This window comes from Talpa europaea (assembly GCF_964194135.1).
Source record: "Talpa europaea genome assembly, chromosome: 9".
NCBI lineage: Eukaryota > Metazoa > Chordata > Mammalia > Eulipotyphla > Talpidae > Talpa > Talpa europaea.
The window spans coordinates 56,895,379-56,910,527 of record NC_140076.1 but is presented as its reverse complement, the minus strand read 5'-3'; positions in this window follow the sequence as shown (position 1 = coordinate 56,910,527).

Genomic DNA, 15,149 nt, shown 5'->3' with positions numbered 1-15,149 from the left:
ACTGAAATAGAATCCCAAATATAGGATACTGTTGGGACCAAGACAGACTGCCGCAGGATGTGCCTTAGTGGCATGTGATTAAGAGACAGAAGATCCAGAAGGATGTTTTACTTATCTATCTCCCCCAAACTGGGAAAAATCTGATGGTTTGGGAAGTGGGTGATAGCTTTATAACCTTACCCCATGTCTGTTTTTGGTCCATATGTAGATGAACCCTGCAAATTAAATTTTCTTTAAATTTAAATTTTTTCCCTTTTAAACTTATTGCACCCTTTCTAGAGATAATATAACTTTACCCACATGATCACGGGCTCTCTGGACATAAAATTGAAATTTGTCATTTCTCTTGTTAATCTCTCTGGTGACAATTATTTTCCAGTCCACAACTATAAGGGTAGAAGGAGATTATCTCCCTCCCTGACATTATCTAGGGGTAAAAGTGTATGTTCATATGTTCATATGGGGAAGATAGGTGAGTTGACTTCTTTAGAGCAGAAGGGTTGCATGTGCAGGAAAGTACTCAAATCCAAGAGACTAGATTTGAATTCAGTCTTCAACCTTTGTTAAGACTTTCAGATATATCACTTAAACACTCAGTCTTAGGCTGTTACACCTGCTGTAATAAAATACAATAAACCAGGTGGTTTATAAATACCAGAAATTTATTGCTTATGGTTCTGAAGGCTAGGGAGTCCAGTGTTAAGGTGTAGGTATAATCGGTGTCAGGGAACCCACTTTCTTGGTGTTGTCTTTTCTGCTACACTTTCACATGCCAGAGGGACTAAGGAGCTCTGTGGGATCTCTTTTATAGCAGCACTAATCCCATTCATGAGGACTCCACTCTCATGACCCAAGCAACTCTCAAAGACTCCTCCCCTGAATACCATTACCTTGGACATTAGGTTGCAATATGATTTTGGGAGAACATAAACATTCAGTATATCCTTCATAGGGTCCCAGTTTATTTTACTGTGAGGAAGTGCAGTGGTTGAATACCGATTGGGCTTTGCTACCAGCTGCCTGAGTTCAAATAGCCAACTCTGCAATGTCTTAATGGCAAAATCTTTTTTTTTTTTAAAGATTTTTCTTTTTTTTTCTTTTTTAAATATTTATTTATTTATTTATACAAGCACTGGGTACAGTCAGAAGCGCGGAAGGTGAGAGAATTCACCAGAGCCAGAGAGGGGAGCGAGCAGGCAGAAGGACTGAAGTACACTGCTGAGGGGAGCAGCGGGTGGCAGGAGAGGTCTGCGTGCTATGCGGGACCCTCCTCCGGTGGCTGGGGAGCAACCAGGGTTCGAACCGGCACTGCAGGGGCTGCGGGCAGCCTCGCAACCCAGTGCTCAACCGCTGCGCCACCAGGGAGGCCCAATGGCAAAATCTTGAGGAATATTTTTTTTTATTAATAAATTTTATTTTTATATTCCCCATACAATTGCAATCCCCCCATTCTGACCCCAATCCCTCCCATCCCCCCCCCCACCCCCCAAAAAGTGTCTCTGGTTCATAGTTTTTGTTGATTTTGATTTATTTTCACTTTCTTATAGTTATTCATTTTCCTGGTCCCTTATTTAAGTATTCTGGATTCCTGCTATGAGTGAAACCATCGAGTATTTTTCTTTTTCTTTTTGGCTTATTTCACTGAGCATGATCCCTTCCAGCGCCATCCATGTTGCTGCAAATTGCAAGTGTTTATCTTTTTTGAATGCTGAGTAATATTCCATGGTATATATGTACCACATCTTCTTGATCCAGTCATCTATTTTTGGGCATTTGGGCTGTTTCCAAAGCTTAGCTATTGTAAACAGTGCTGCTATAAACATAGGGGTGCAGGTGTTCTTTGGAATTGATGTTTCTGTGTTCTTTGGGTAAATACCTAGGAGTGGAATTGCTGGATCATATGGAAGCTCTATGTTTAGTAGGTCCAGAAATCTCCACACAGTTCTCCATAGTGGTTGGACCAGTTTGCACTCCCACCAACAGTGCAGAAGAGTTCCTTTTTCTCCACAACCTCGCCAACATTTGTTGTTGCTAGTTTTTTTAATATGTGCCATTCTCACTGGTGTAAGATGGTATCTCATGGTAGTTTTGATTTGCATTTCCCTGATTGCAAGTGATGTTGAACATTTTTTCATATGCCTGTTGACCATTCGCATTTCCTCTTCAGAGAAGTTTCTTTTTAGCTCCTCTGTCCATTTTTTGACTGGATTATTTTCTTTGTTGTTGTTGAGTCTCATCAGCTCTTTGCAGATTTTTGTGATCAGTCCTTTGTCATTAGTGTTGGGTGCAAAAATTTTCTCCCAGTTGGTGGGGTTTCTCTTTGTTTTTGTTATTGTCTCTTTTGCTGTGCAGAAGCTCTTTAATTTGATGTAGTCCCAGCTGTCTATCTTTGCCTTCACTATCACTGCTTTGGGTGATGTGTCTGTGAAGATGTCTTTGATATGCAAATCACGTAGTGTTTCGCCTATATTTCCTTCTATGTATTTTATGGTTTCAGGTCTTATGTCTAGTTCTTTAATCCATTTTGAGTTGATTTTTGTATATGGTGTGAGGTAGTGGTCAAGCTTCATTCTTTTGCATGTAGCGACCCAGTTTTCCCAGCACCATTTATTGAACAAACTTTCTTTGCTCCAATGCATAGTCTTTGCTCCTTTGTCAAAGATTAGTTGACCATAAATCTGTGGGTTTATTTCTGAATTTTCTATTCGATTCCATTGGTCTGTATGTCTGTTCTTGTTCCAATACCATGCAGTTTTGATGATTATGGCTTTGTAGTAGAGTTTAAAGTCTGGGAGTGTGATGCCTCCATTCCCTTCTCTTTTTTTTTTCAGGAGAGCTTTGGCTATTCGGGGTTTTTTGTGATTCCATATGAATTTCATCAATAATTGTTCTATTTCTTTGAAGAATGACATTGAAATTTTGATTGGAATAGCATTGAATCTGTATATTGCTTTTGGTAGGATGGCCATTTTAATAATGTTGATTCTCCCAATCCATGAGCAGGGGATGTTCTTCCATTTCTTTGTGTCTTCTTCTATTTCTTTTAACAGTGTTTTATAGTTTTCTTTGTATAGGTCCTTTACCTCTTTTGTTAGATTTATTCCCAAATATTTGATTTTTTTTTGTTTCAATAATAAAAGGGATGGTTTTTTTGATTTCTTCTTCTTCAGTTTTATTGTTTGTATATAGGAAGGCTACTGACTTTTTGCGTGTTGATTTTGTATCCTGCCACTTTACTGAACTGATTGATGAGTTGAATTAGTTTTTCTGTGGAGTTTTTGGGGTTCTCTATGTATATTATCATATCATCTGCAAAGAGTGATAGTTTGACTTCTTTTCCTATTTGGATTCCTTGGATGTCTTTCTCTTGTCTTATTGCCCTGGCTAGGACTTCCAGTATTATATTGAAAAGCAGTGGTGAAAGTGGACATCCTTGTCTTGTTCCAGATCTTAATGGAATTGCTTTCAGCTTTTCACCATTGAGAATGATACTGGCTGTTGGCTTGTCATAGATGGCCTTTATGATGTTGAGGTACGTTCCTTGTATCCCAAGAATTTCAAGGGCTTTTATCATGAATGGGTGTTGCACTTTGTCGAAAGCTTTCTCAGCATCTATTGATATTATCATATGGTTTTTATATTTCTTTTTGTTGATGTGTTGGATAACGTTGATTGATTTTCGGATGTTAAACCATCCTTGTGTCCCTGGAATGAATCCTACTTGGTCGTGGTGAATTACCTTATGGATACACTGTTGGATTCTGATAGCTAAAATTTTATTGAGGATTTTTGCATCAGTGTTCATTAGGGAGATTGGCCTATAGTTTTCTTTTTTTGTGTTGTCCTTGTTCGGTTTTGGTATTAGTGTAATGTTGGCTTCATAGAATGTGTTAGGTATTATACCTTCCTTCTCAATTTTTTGGAAGAGTTTGTGAAGGATAGGCACCAATTCATCTCTGAATGTTTGGTAGAATTCATTTGTAAATCCATCAGGTCCTGGGCTTTTGTTTTTGGAGAGGTTTTTGATTACCATTTCAATTTCGCTAATTGTAATTGGTCTGTTTAGGTGTTCTATTTCTTCTTTATCTAGCTTTGGGTGATTGTAGAGTTGTAGGAATTTGTCCATCTCCTCTAGATTGTTGAACTTGTTTCCATATAACTGTTCATAGTAGTTATTAATTATTCTTTGATTTCTGCTGTGTCCGTTGTGATTTCTCCTCTTTCATTTATTATCCTATTTATTTGTGCTTTCTCCCTTTTTGCCCTTGTGAGCCTGGCAAGGGGTTTATCTATTTTATTTATTTTTTCAAAGAACCAGCTCTTGGTTTCATTGATCTTTTGGATTGTTTTTTTTAGTTTCGATTTCATATATTTCTGCTTTGGTTTTTATTATTTCTTTTCTTCTACTGGTTTTGGGTTTTTTTTGTTGTTCTTTTTCTAGATCTTTGAGCTTCGAGATTAGGTTGTTTCTTTGAGTTCTTTCTTGTTTCTTGATGTGAGCCTCTATTGCTATATATTTTCCTCTTATTACTGCTTTTGCTGCATCCCATACATTTAGGAAATTGGTGTCCTCCTTGTCATTCAATTCAAAGAATTTTTTAATTTCTTCTTTTATCTCCTCGTTAGTCCAGTGGACTTCCAGTAGTGTGGGTTTCAATCTCCACGAGGTAGGAGAGTACCTTGCCTTCTTTTTATGGTTTATTTCTAGTTTGATGCCTTCATGGTCAGAAAAGATGGTTGGTATGGTTTCAATCTTGGTGTATCTGTTGATGTTTGTCTTGTGCCCCAGTATATGATCGATCCTGGAGAATGATCCGTGTGCGCTTGAGAAAAATGTATACTCAGATTTTTTTGGGTTTAGTGTTCTATATATGTCTGTTAAGCCCAAGCAATCTAGATCCTTATTTAGAGCTTTAGTGTCTTTACTTATTTTTTGTCTTGTTGATCTATCCATTGTTGATAGTGGTGTGTTGAAGTCTCCCACTACGTATGTGTTTTCTCTGATGTTGTTTTCAGAGATGCCAATAGTTGTCTGATATATTTTGGTGCTCCTTCGTTTGGTGAATATATGTTAATGAGTTATTTCTTCTTGAAGTATAGTCCCCTTGATCATAATGTAATGACCACTGGGGTCTCTTTTTATCTTTTTAAGTTTTAAATCTGTTTTATCTGATATGAGTATAGCTTTTCCTGCCTTCTTTTTTGGTCCATTTGCTTGTAAAATTGTTTTCCATCCTTTAACTTTGAGTCTATTTTATCTTTTGCAGCTAAATATGTTTCCTGGAGACAGCAAAAGGTTGGGTTTTGTTTCTTAATCCAGCCTGCAACTCTGTGTCTTTTTATTGGAGAGTTTAGTCCATTTACATTTAGAGTTAGTATTGATATGTTAGCATCTGTATTTGCCATTGTCTTTGTCTTTCCTTTGATTTTATTTATTTATTCTTTTAATAACTTTCTTTGGCCTTCTTTTGTTGTTATTCGTCCCTCTGAGGTTCTGCCTTTAGGACTCCTTGTAGTATTTTTTGGAGTGGGGGTTTAGTCGTAATGAAATTCCAGAGTTTCTGTTTGTCTGGGAAGGTCCTTATTCTTTCTTCAAAGAGGAAGGAGAGCTTTGCGGGATAGAGTATTCTTGGTTGGCATCTGTTTTCTTGGAGTCTGTTGACTATGTCCCTCCACTCTCTCCTTGCCCGTAGTGTTTCTTCAGAGAAGTCTGATGTCAGTCTGATTGGTTTCCCTTTGAATGTTATCTGTTTCTTCCCTCTTGTTAGTTTCATTATTTTTTCCTTGTCTTGGATTCTTGGGAGCTTTACTATTATGTGTCTTGCTGTATTTTTCCTTTCATCGTGGAAGTTTGGTGTTCTTCTTGCTTCTTGTATATCAATTTTCAGGTCCTTCTTCGCGTTTGGGAAGTTCTCTTCAATTATATCCATGAATATTTTCTCTGTTCCTACATCTCTCTCCTCTCCTTCTGGGATTCCTATAACTCTTATATTTCCTTTCCTCATGGAGTCAGATAGTTCCCGAAGTCTTTCTTCGGTCTTTTTCCTTCGTACTTCTCCTTCCTTTTCTGTTTTAGTTCTTTTTATTTCTGTGTCTTCAAGAGTACTTATTCGTTCTTCCATTTCATCTATTCTGCTTTCATTGCTTTTCCCAGAGTTCTTTAGCGTCTCCATTAATTCTTTGATCTCCTGCATTTCTTTTACTTTCCTCTTTAGGGACTCAATTTCATTCTTCTGGTCATTAATTATTTTCCCCTTATCATTGTTTTCCTTTATGACTTCTGTCAGTTTTTTAATCACAGCAATTTTAAATTCTCTATCTGGAAGGCTCAGAAGTTCTTCCAAGTTACTGTCGTTGCAATCTGGTAGATGGTTTTCTTTTTGTGGTGTGCTATTTTGCTGAGGAGTTGCTGGGTTGCATGTTGTTTTTCTACTCCCTACTGCCTGTTTTCTAATTTGTCGTATTCCTTGTGACAGTGTTGCTGGTACTGGCCGGCATCTTGGGCAACCTTCCCAGCTCACCACTGGCTCCTCTGGGGAACTTCTGCTGGGTTCACAAGTCTCCAGCAAAGAAAGGTCCCTGCTGCAAAATGGCGATTATGGAACGTGTTCCCCTGCACGCCCGGTCTGCCCCAGCGGTGGGTGCTGCTCCCCTCTGGGCTGGAACTGCAGGCTAGAAGGCGCCCCGCATGGGCAAGCCTCCCAGCTTACCTCTGTCTTCTCGGTGAGCCTTCTGCTGGGTTCACACAGTCTCCAGCAAGAAAGGTCCCTGCTGCAAAATGCCGGTGCCGGGTTGAGGAATATTTTTAAACCTCTTAGGGCTCCTATTTTCTCATCTGTAAAATGGGGTAAATAATAATGCATAATATTATTATGGGAATCAATGGCTTAATTTAAAAATTGAAATAATGCCTAGCATAAACTGCTCAACAGGTGTTAGTTATTATTAAAAGCTGCCAAATGGAGATAATGGCAATTACTTCTTTTTTTAAAGATTTATTTATTTATTTATTTATACAAGAACCGGGGTATAGGCCAGATGTGTGGGAGGTTGAGAGGATTCACCAGACAGAGTGGGGAGCAGAACAGGCAGACTGACAAAATACACTGCTGAGGGGTGCAGCGGGCATGACAGGAGAGGTCTGCAGTGCCATGTGGGACCCTCATTGGCCGGCTGGGATCGAACCAGTGCTGCAGAGGCTGTGGATAGCTTCACAGCACGGTGCTCAACTGCCTGTGCCACTAGGGGAGGCCCACAATTACCTCTGAATTATCTTCTTTATGAGAATTCTACAAGGTAATGAAATCATCTGGTTTACAATAGGTGTTCGGTAATAGTTGAGTCCCTTTCATTACCAAAATCTATACTAACTCCTGGGTATCTATAGAAAATATAAAAAAAATCAAGGCATTTTTTATTAGCATAAGTGTTAGCCTATGTTCACATTTCATTGTAAACCTCTCTTGAACTAAGTTTGAATCACTGGCAGAAGATGTATTTTTTTTTTGTTTTCATTTATTTTTAATTTTTGTTTTTAAAGTACTTTATTGAGGTATAATCTTCATATGAAATATTCCATATTTATTTGATATGTATACTTTGATGAGTTTGGACATATGCATGTATCCATGAGACCACCACCAAGTCAAGGTGATAAGCATATCCATCTCCTGCAAAAGTTTCCTCATGCTTCTCTCCCCCTTTCTTATGTGATAAATATACTTAACAGGAGATCAACCCTCACAGTAAATTTTTAAGTGCACAATATGCTTCTGATAATTATAGGCACTGTTGTATCTTAGATCTGAACTTATTCGTCTTACAAAACTGAAACTTTATATCCATTGAACAATACTTTCTTTTTTCTCCCTGCTCCCAGCCCCTGGCAGCCACCATTCTACATTCTGCCAGCCACAATTCTGCATTCTGCCACATATAGGCAAAATTGTGCAGAATTTGTTCTGCCACTGGCTTATATCATGTAAGTATTATGTCCTAAAGGTTTGTGTATGCTGTCACACATGTTAGATTTGTTTCATTTGTGAGGTGAATAATATTCAATTATATGTATATCCCACATTTTCTTTATTTATTACTGATGGACACTTGAGTTGTTTCCATATTATGGCTGTTGTGAATATACTGCAATGAATATGGGAGTTCAGAAATCAAAGAAGACATAAAAATGGCCAACAGGCATATGAAAAGGTGCTTTACATCACTAATAATCAAAGAAATGAAGCCAAAACCTTGAGTATTGGGACACAAACTCAAGCCTTTATAATCTGAAAATGACTACCATATGCAGAGGGCAGGGAGAGACTATGGATGAGGTACATCACTTCAGATTGGTAGGTGGTGGCTTTATTAAGCAGGGGGCTGACTCATGAAGTTTTACTATTGGCAGCCACAAGAAAAGAGTTTCAACACATCCAAATCTCAAAGAATTTATATAGAGGCTTTAATTATGATTAGTCATGTGTGCTGTGCAGATAGCCTCAACAACACGTCACATTTTTCCCCCCCAAATTTTCAAAATTGAAACAGCTCTGGGAAAGCACATTCCCAGGATAAGGAAACCGGAGGCCTCTGGTTTCTGAGTACAGGTTGCAGGTCAAACAGGTGGTCTTATTCTTTTCATTGTCTTTCCTAACAATGAGGCAACAACCTCATACTCTTTAGGATGGATTTTCTGAAAGCTACAAAATATAAGTGTCCATACGGATGTAGAAAAAACAGCTTTTGTATACTGCTGGTGGGAATGTAAAATGATACACCCTCAATGCAAAATAGTATGGAGGTTCCTTAAAAACTTAAAAATAGCACTGCCATATGATTCAACAGCCCCACTTCTAGGTATATAGCCAAAGAAATTGAAATAGGAATTGTCTCTTTCCCCTCATTTCCCTTAGATTTCATATGTATCATCCACAGATGCTCATTATGGTTGTGCATATGCAACATTTGTAAGGAAAAGATCACTACATTTTATCTACTCTTCAGAACACTTTAGTCATTTTGCTTGGAAAACATGATCTTTGCTCCCCAAATTAATGATCATTAGCAGGCAAGGGACCCCAGGCAATTGGTGATATTATGCTAGATGCCTGGAAGGATGATGGATTATTCTGGTTCCTAAAACCCCCAGAAGCTTTTCCTCTACAACTTTCCTCCAAGAAGAGTTTCCAATATTTGTGCTCTATAATTTTTAATTGATATATCCAATTTTGGAACTTGATGGGCTCTGGAATTGGATCTCTAATATCTAAATTACATCTCTGCTACTTAGCTGTGTGACTGTCTTCAACTCAGTTAAATTCTTTGTGCCTCAAAGCTCTCATGTGTAAAATGGGAACAAAAATAATGCTTGCCTTCTGGGATCATTGTGAAGATAACAAGAATTAAATTCTCAAGTATTTAGAATAGTACCTGGTACATAAGAAGCCCTAGATATTTGTTAGCTATAATTAAATCTGACATTGTTTCCTTAAACATCTTTTTCTCAGGGAGGGAATATTGTCCTTTTCCTGGATAAAACTGTGTCAGATTCCAATAAAATTCAGTCTCTTTAAGTTTCAAATCAATTGATACCTGCCATATTTAACATTAGTTAAGACTGAGATTAAAAGATCCCATTTTAACATCGTATTATTTTTTAAAAAAACATTACTGGGAGCAAGAAAGTTCACAGAACTCTGTTTTCTTCACATCATCTCATGCTGCTAGAGATTCAGCACCATGAAGAAAAATGTCCGGCAATCTCTATTTTGAAGAATACTGGAGAAGAATCACCTATATCGAAGCAATTAGTAGTAAAAGAAGAGCTGGGTCAAATCTCAGTCAGAAGATGGCAGAAGTCCCAAGTCTTAAACTGGCGACTCAGTATCAGTCTATTTTCTTTGTTTTTATTTCATTAAATCACTGGTAAAGGATGCCAATATTCAGCCCTAGGGAAATGGTTAAAAGCTTTCTAGATTGATAGCTGCAAGATCTTGAGTTGAATAACATTCTGAGGTTTAATAGTGGTTTTCTGAATACAAGTAATACTTAATGCTTTTAATTTAGCTACAAGAATAATCATGAGTATGGATTTATATGAATGCAAGTTGGACATTTGTGGTAGGATTCATGATGGTCCAATAAGGGAATGGCTAAGAATCATTTTGCATTCACAATCATCATCATCATCATCATCATCTTCCTCCCTTTGCCCTTTTGAAATCCATATCCACTACTTGTTAAGTAGTTCTTTTATCACCAGAAAAAAATTATAGTATTGTGTAGTGATGAATGTTAATTAGACTTATTGGGGTACTCATCTTACAATGTATAAAAACATTGAATCATTGTATTGTGCACCTGCAATTATTATGGGATATGTCCAATACACTAAATGTGCCACTTAGAAAGAAATTAACCTAAGTATGGGCCTCCCTGGTGGCACAGCGGTTGAGCGCTGGGCTGCGAAGCTGCCCGCAGCCTTTGCAGTGCTGGTTCTATTCCCGGCCACTGGCGAGGGTCCCACATGGCGCGCAGACCTCTCCTGTTGCCTGCTGCTCCCCTCAGCAATGTATTTCATCAGTCTGCCTGTTCTCTTCCCCGCTCTGGCTCTGGTGAATTCTCTCACCCTCCCGTGCTTCTGACGGTACCCAGTGCTTGTATAAATAAATAAATCTTAAAAAAAAAAAAGAAATTAACCTAAGTAAAAAATACTTGGCATTGCTGAGGCAAGAGTAAATAGGTGCTTTTATATAATCCAGGTAGAAGTGTAATTGTTAGTCTTTTTAAAGAATAATTAGATAAAAGAAAGTGTTATCAATTTCCTCTTAAGGTAAGGGTCCATTCCTGGTGATCAAAAACCAAAAACTCAGAAATCAGATTCTATTTAACAGATGAAGAACTTTTTTGCTTGAATAGAAATGGTGAAGGATGAACTTGTGTTCACAAGCACATTTTTCCCGAGCTTGAGGGAGAGATTTCCTTTAATTTGGCAGACTGTTGAAAAAAACCATGCAAAGATATTTGTTCAAAGGCAATTTTGTAAGTGAAGGCATTTTAATGTTTAACAATAAAGGACTTACTAAATTATCATATATGAAAGTTATGGGAACTTTATGAAATCCTTTAAAATTAGGAAATAAGCCTATATTTGTCAAAACAAAAAATGTTCAAGGAGGCATATGTACAGTGGGATATATGGAATTAAATCTTTTTTTTTTGTATATTTATGTATAATATGTATTGGTCAGGAAAAACTGCTATCTTCAGAGTGGTTTTTTATGAGTAGTGGAATTTTGAATGATTTCCCCCTTTTCAATGCCTGTTTCTTCAAATATTAATTATGAACATTTAAAAAGAAGTAACTAGAAGAGTTTTTCTGTGATCTAAAAACAAGATATATAGTAAAGGAGAAAACTATACACCCACCCAAATTTAAATACATCAGAGTATAAGAGAAAAATATAGCTTAGTACTAATGGAAAAAAAACAGAAATGGAATCTTCTTGTCATGAATGTTATTGATCATCTGTTAATTGTATGGTTTATGAAGCAGAGAAGATACCTAAGATACCTAAGATAAGAACGGTAGGAAAAGGAGCTTGTTTAAAAATAAGGACACAGTAAAGTATATTTTGATTGGAGAATTTAATAACATTTTCTATATTCTGAATAATGCCTATACCTAATTATACATCTACTAATATCAATATATTTTGAATTACATGTTACTACTTTTTGATTGAATTGGGGAAAGTTGGTCTTTTATTTTTGCATGTGGTCCTTCTGCAATAGAAGATATCAGTAATGTACAATGAACATGAGACATAATAATTTCAGTTCATTTGAGTTAAACTCTCCAGAATGAACTTTATACCAAAATCTTTCATTTGCACTGCAAATGAATATATATATATACACACATATATATATGTATATATATCCCTCTGTAAGGAAAATATTTCTAAGGAAACTTTATGAAAATGGAAAAGTTCCAGATGTAATTTCTTATAGTTGAGGAAGAAAATGACATTCTCATTAAAAACAAATGGTATAGTCTCATGCCAAATGAAACAAGTGTTTGTTGTTGCTATTCAGGATGGAGACCAGCAGTAAAAATAGGTGCCCTAATGCCATTATGCATGCCAAAGAGAGAAACATGTTCACATTATCTCTTAGCTGTAAACCATGAATGGGAGAAAGTGTTTGTGGGAATAAATGGAAAATCATTAGTGCATCTCTTTTAGGAGGGCAAGGGAAAAAGCTAATGCATTAAGGTCAAACTGGCTTCTCATAATATGCTTATCAAACTTATCACGTGGCCCTGCAACCCTCTCATATTCTGTCTTTTTCTTTCCATTATCTGAAGTCTCAGCTTGTAAGAGAGAACAGTATGTCATACCTAAATTCTGTGTTTGAAAAAACTGAACCCACACAGAGCCATTACAATATTGAAGAACAAAGTTGGAGGGCTGATATTACCTGACTCCAAGTCTTATTCTAAAATTATAGTAATTAAGGCAGCGTGATATTAGCAAAAGAATAGACAAATAGATCAATGGAAGAGAATAGAGAGACCAAAAATAGCCCCCCATATATATGTCAACTGATCTTTGACAAAGGAGCAAAGACAATATAATAGAGAACAGAAAGTCTCTTTAACAAGTGGTACTAGAACAACGGGACAGTAACATGCAAATTTATACACAGACCTTACGCCACTACAAAGTGAATTCAGAATGGATTCTATACCTAAGTGCAAAAGGATAACTCTCCTTGAAGATAACATAGGAGAAAACCCAGGTGACCTTGCAACATCAAAGTCAGTATTCCTACAGAAATAATTGATAAGCTGGACTTCATTAAAGTTAAAAATGTCTGTCTGCAAAAGGCAATGCCAAGAGAATTAGAAGACAAGTTACAGACTGGGAGAAAATATTTGCAAAACACATCTGATGAAGGACTATTGTCTAAAATATACAAAGAACTCTTTAAAGTCAAAAAATAAAAAAAATAACTCAATTAAAAAATGGGCCAAAGACCTTAACAGCTACCTCACCAAGAAAGATACACAGATTATATATAAACATATGAGAAGGTGGCCTGATGCTAGTTTTGAAAATAAAGTTTTACTGGAACACAGCCATTTTTTTTTTTAAACATATGGTCTAGTGTGCCTTTTTTCTACAATGGCAGAGTAGTATGACAGGAACAATTAGGTGTGAAAAAATCTAAAATATTCACTATTTTCAGATGGTGATTTCCAGTCACTAATCTAGAAGGAGATGAGGGCAAGAACAGTTAAGAATACATTGAAATAAAAAATGAAAGAGAGCATGTATTTATCTTTTTAATTCACAATAAACAGCTTAAAATTCAAAGTTTCTTGTTTTCAAGAACGCATATTTTCTCACATTTTCAATGTCCTGGACTTAATGTGAATGTTACAATGGCTGTCAAAATGAACTTGTCATACACCAGATAGAATAGGTGTGCCAAGGTTGTTGCTGCCTATATTTGTACAAATTTAACACTCTATAGAAAATCTTTCACCTTTGCCATTTTATTGAAGTCACTTATGTGGCTAGTTGTATGCACTATTCAGTTGTAAGAAAGATGAGTTTATTTCATGATATCAAAAACAAACAGCCTATGAAAATATGAATATGTTCTAGGGAAAAAGCTGTATACTTGCATAAAGTGAATTTATAAGGATAATAATGCAAATGCTGCAGGCTACAAATGGCAAATGTGATCCAGCTTCTATTAAGTGAGATTTGTATGCTTGTTTTTCTTTTCTAGTAAGGGAATAAAAGTCAGTACTTTTTGTAATATTTTAAGGACATAGAAATTCAGTCTTGCTTACATGAGACATTTACACCTGCTTTATCAACTAGCCATGCAGGTGAGATAAAATGGATACTTCATCTCAATTTACACTGTCACAATGTTGGTTTATGCCTTGCATATAACTGCTCAGATCACTGAAAGACTAGAGCAGGAAATAAATGAGAAGTATACTTGTTTCTTTATATACATTTCTACTTAGTCATCTATTTCTCTACAACAAATCTTACCATTTTTCTGGAAGGATATACAGTAAAATATGATCAGATTTCTCCAAGTTTGGAAATTGCCAGAAACCTTCCACTTTTTCTTATACTTCTAGTTATTTTCTGATTAAAAAAATGGTGTGTATTATTAAGTGGAATAAAAGGAATATAAAAGGAATAAAAATTTTCATTAAAAATAAAAGGCAAATGGCAAATTGAAATTTTTTGTAGCAGATATAACAAATAATTATTATCCTTCCATATCACATATTACAAATTCACCACAAAACATGACTCTCCAGTATAAACATAGTCAAAACTCATGGAGACAAAATTCATAAAATAATTAAAAAAAAGTTAAGGTAGGGCCTCCCTGGTGGCGCAGGCGGTTGAACACTGCACTGTGAAGCTGTCCACAGCCTCTGCAGTGCGAGTTTGATCCCCGCCGGCCAGCAAGAATCCCACATGGTGAAGCAGACCTCTTCTGTCTCACCCGCTGCTCCCCTCAGCAGTGTATTTCTTCAGTCTGCCTGTTCCGTTTTCCTGTCTGTCTCCAGTGAATGCTCTCACCCTCCTGCGCATCTGGTCTGTACCCCGGTTCTTGTATAAAAATAAATAAATTAAAAAAATTTAAAAAAATGTTAAGGTTTCTGGCTATCAAAGTAATGCAATAAAATGAGATTCTAATTTTTCCCTGTCAACGTAGGAAATTATTTTTTAAAGCTAAACAATTCAGTGCAGAGTATTTGCAAATGTTTGGGCAAAACTTCCATTTGTTTTGACTCATGTTTACACATGGAAGAATTTCAGCTAGACTAACACTTCTGGTATCTCTCTTCCCAGAGCTCTCACTCTCCCCTGCCTTTTCTGGGAAAAGGAGTTGGTTTTCTCCATAAAAGGAGGAGGTACCATGTTTCCCACCTCCCACTTAATGAGAGAGTTGCTGAGTTAGCAGGTGAAGCTATATAACACACCAGGCAGGAAATACACTTGGAGAAGACTGGCTTGCTTGCTTCTCTGCTTTGGATTTGCACCAGGGACTTGGGGTCCACAAAGGTGACATGAAAAAAGACACGTGGGGAGGCTGACAATGGCGGC